Raw genomic sequence first — 4,716 nt, 5'->3', positions numbered from 1 at the left:
CTTTAATTAAATTAAAGTGTACCTTTCTATTATCATACAATATTTCCTTGAACATGTAAACTCTATAATCATACAGTTGTCTTTCTATTAGTTGTCTCTGTCATACTGAACTGTTTGTTATCATCCTGAACTATCTCTGTTGCTCACCTCACCTCAGTTCTGTCTCTATTGCTCTCCTCTCCTGTTGTCTGTCTCTCTGTTGCTCTCCTCTCCTGTTGTCTGTCTCTCTGTTGCTCTCCTCTCCTGTTGTCTGTCTCTCTGTTGCTCACCTCACCTCAGTCCTGTCTCTATTGCTCTCCTCTCCTGTTGTCTGTCTCTCTGTTGCTCTCCTCTCCTGTTGTCTGTCTCTCTGTTGCTCTCCTCTCCTGTTGTCTGTCTCTCTGTTGCTCTCCTCTCCTGTTGTCTGTCTCTCTGTTGCTCTCCTCTCCTGTTGTCTGTCTCTCTGTTGCTCTCCTCTCCTGTTGTCTGTCTCTGTTGCTCTCCTCTCCTGTTGTCTGTCTCTCTGTTGCTCTCCTCTCCTGTTGTCTGTCTCTCTGTTGCTCTCCTCTCCTGTTGTCTGTCTCTCTGTTGCTCTCCTCTCCTGTTGTCTGTCCGAATATCGGTTGTTAAGTTGCGACGTGTTTCCGGGTCCAAAGTTGGCTGAGGCGCTGTCTTCGAAATGCCGCAATAATAATAATAATTCATTATATTTATATAGCGCTTTTCCGAGGCTCAAATACCCTGACAATATGGAGAAAACTGGAAAGTGCTGTGTCCCTTGTTGTATGAATAGATCCGAGTCTAAAAAACGATTGAACTGTCATTCTACCGCTGTAGTACACTGGTATTCTGGTGCGGGGAATTTCTGGTTTGGATCCGGAAATTGCAAAACGTCACGTTTGACGTCAGACTTAACAACCGGATATTCAGGGCTCTCAAGTCTCACGCATTTTTTTTTTTACTACCCCTAGTGGTAGTGGCCCTAGGCTGCAGCCTAGGTAAGCCTATAATCTGCGCATGCTCGGGGCGCACTTTTCTGCACCCCGGCCGGGAAATAGGAGACAGCCAATTGGAGCGCTGCTACAGCTCACGTGTAAGCCGAAAGTATTTGCAGTGCCATAGACTGCCATTCGGCCGGCGCCCCGACTCCTCCCCTATGTATTTTCACAGTGAATTTTACACACACACAGATCAAATGTTTATTGTATTGGAGGATTTTTAATGAATTCTGAATTTAAAAAATCTTTTACAAGTACCAACTAGGAAGTGGGGCTGCGTTGGAAGGTGGGGGCGGCGCCCTAGCGCCCTCTATTGGCCAGCCGCCACTGGTAGTATGTTTGTACCGGTCCCTGCAAAGTTTGCGAAAATGGTAAATGGAGATGGACTGACTTATATAGCGCCTTTATCCAAAGTGCTTTACAACGGCCTCTCATTCACCCATTCACACACACATTCACACACCAATGGCGGCAAGCTACCATGCAAGGCGCCGGCCCGCTCACTGGGAGCAATTTGGGGTTCCGTGTCTTGCCCAAGGACATTTCGACATGTGGCCAGCCGGGGCTCGAACCGCCGATCTGCCAACAGCGGGTCTACCTCCTGCGCCACAGCCGCCCCATCTACAGTAGTGAGTTTTTCAGGTCCAAAAAGTGGAACGCCGGTCTTGACTGGCCAAGTCAATCTTCAAATTCAAATCGAATTGTACATGCCTTTAATTTCCTGATGATACGATTTTAAAATAAAAGACGTCAAAACAAACAACAACTGAAGATGGGCGCATACAGGCCTGGCAGAGCATCACCATGGTTACAGTACAGGCCTGGCAGAGCATCACCATGGTTACAGTACAGGAGGCCTGGCAGAGCATCACCATGGTTACAGTACAGGCCTGGCAGAGCATCACCATGGTTACAGTACAGGCCTGGCAGAGCATCACCATGGTTACAGTACAGGAGGCCTGGCAGAGCATCACCATGGTTACAGTACAGGCCTGGCAGAGCATCACCATGGTTACAGTACAGGCCTGGCAGAGCATCACCATGGTTACAGTACAGGAGGCCTGGCAGAGCATCACCATGGTTACAGTACAGGCCTGGCAGAGCATCACCATGGTTACAGTACAGGCCTGGCAGAGCATCACCCTGGTTACAGTACAGGCCTGGCAGAGCATCACCATGGTTACAGTACAGGCCTGGCAGGGCATCACCATGGTTACAGTACAGGCCTGGCAGAGCATCACCCTGGTTACAGTACAGGCCTGGCAGAGCATCACCATGGTTACAGTACAGGAGGCCTGGCAGAGCATCACCCTGGTTACAGTACAGGCCTGGCAGGGCATCACCATGGTTACAGTACAGGCCTGGCAGAGCATCACCATGGTTACAGTACAGGCCTGGCAGAGCATCACCATGGTTACAGTACAGGCCTGGCAGAGCATCACCATGGTTACAGTACAGGTCAGGGGTCACCAGGGGAGACACCCAGGGTCTGGTGAGGTCAGGGGTCACAATTCCTTGACAAACCGTTTCCCTTGCCTTGTTAATTGCGGCAGTATTGCCGCATTACTATTTTCCATCCTACACCTACCCTGCCTTCTCCTCTCTCTCCATCCTACACTTACCCTGCCTTCTCCTCTCTCTCTCCATCCTACACCCACCCTGCCTTCTCTCTCTCTCTCTCCATCCTACACCCACCCTGCCTTCTCCTCTCTCCATCCTACACCCACCCTGCCTTCTCCTCTCTCCATCCTACACCTACCCTGCCTTCTCCTCTCTCTCTCCATCCTACACCTACCCTGCCTTCTCTCTCTCTCTCCATCCTACACCTACCCTGCCTTCTCTCTCTCTCTCTCCATCCTACACCTACCCTGCCTTCTCCTCTCTCTCTCCATCCTACACCTACCCTGCCTTCTCTCTCTCTCTCTCCATCCTACACCCACCCTGCCTTCTCCTCTCTCTCTCCATCCTACACCTACCCTGCCTTCTCCTCTCTCTCTCCATCCTACACCTACCCTGCCTTCTCTCTCTCTCTCTCCATCCTACACCCACCCTGCCTTCTCCTCTCTCTCTCCATCCTACACCTACCCTGCCTTCTCCTCTCTCTCTCCATCCTACACCCACCCTGCCTTCTCCTCTCTCTCTCTCCATCCTACACCCACCCTGCCTTCTCCTCTCTCTCTCCATCCTACACCTACCCTGCCTTCTCCTCTCTCCATCCTACACCTACCCTGCCTTCTCCTCTCTCCATCCTACACCTACCCTGCCTTCTCCTCTCTCTCTCTCCATCCTACACCTACCCTGCCTTCTCCTCTCTCTCTCCATCCTACACCCACCCTGCCTTCTCCTCTCTCTCTCCATCCTACACCTACCCTGCCTTCTCCTCTCTCTCTCCATCCTACACCCACCCTGCCTTCTCCTCTCTCCATCCTACACCCACCCTGCCTTCTCCTCTCTCCATCCTACACCTACCCTGCCTTCTCTCTCTCTCCATCCTACACCTACCCTGCCTTCTCTCTCTCCATCCTACACCCACCCTGCCTTCTCCTCTCTCCATCCTACACCTACCCTGCCTTCTCCTCTCTCCATCCTACACCTACCCTGCCTTCTCCTCTCTCTCTCCATCCTACACCTACCCTGCCTTCTCCTCTCTCTCTCTCCATCCTACACCCACCCTGCCTTCTCCTCTCTCTCTCCATCCTACACCCACCCTGCCTTCTCCTCTCTCCATCCTACACCCACCCTGCCTTCTCCTCTCTCCATCCTACACCCACCCTGAGAGTTTTGGTGAGGTTTAAGATGAGATTAGGCCGTTGATTGTCATTGTCCCACTTAACAGTTGACTGTGTAACATACGTATACTGGTTCTATTATTGTTGAATTTGTGAATGATATGTTACTCCCTAACTATTATTATATACCTGATTGTAACCTGTACAGTTATTTTGCAAACGTTATCCCCCTGATGGGGATTTTTCCACCTGATGAAAAGTGTTGTGTGTATAAAGTTTATTCCGTTTTCTGAATCAGTGTGGACTCGTGGTGTGTTTGTTCATCGTCTGACATTGGCACGTTTTATTACAATATCAACTACTAAGTTACATATGACTGTACTTATCATAACTGTACATGTCCTACTCTAATGGATCTTGAACGAAACGCGCATTTTTTAAAATTAAGTTGAATTGCTGTGCATTGTTTTAGGATGCTTAGTCCAGGGCTCAAGTTGCGTTTGCAACTTTATGAGAAATGATCTGCTGATCAGACCTCCGTTTCTTTCTTTATATAAACGGGTTATTTTGATAAACCGGATACATTTTGTGAATATATATGGTTACTTTCTCGCCTGAAAACATTAAAACTTCATAAAATGACATATTAACACTTGTAGAGCCAAATTACAGCTTTTCGCTAATGGCGGCCAAAACGGAGAATTCAAAAACACTAGACTGACGTCACAGTCGCCAGCTGGTCGTGACGCGTGCCAGCTGGTCGTGACGCGTTAGGCCGCTGATGGCCCTGCAGCTTTTGGCAGCAGCAGGTTTTGGCATGACACAGCAATGACAATAAAGTCCATTCATTCATTCATTCATTTCTCTGTGTACCACATGTACAAAAGAAGAGATTTGGTGAGGCTACATTCTCATTTCATGCTCCCAGATTGTGGAATGCACTGCCAGTTTACATTAGGGATGCAACCTCAGCACATTATGTTCAAGTCAAGACTAAAAACCCATCTTTT

Source organism: Nansenia antarctica (assembly GCF_963989245.1).
Source record: "Nansenia antarctica genome assembly, chromosome: 6".
NCBI classification, from domain to species: Eukaryota; Metazoa; Chordata; class Actinopteri; order Argentiniformes; family Microstomatidae; genus Nansenia; species Nansenia antarctica.
The sequence above is the reverse complement of the archived record's forward strand: the minus strand, read 5'-3'. Positions refer to the sequence as shown.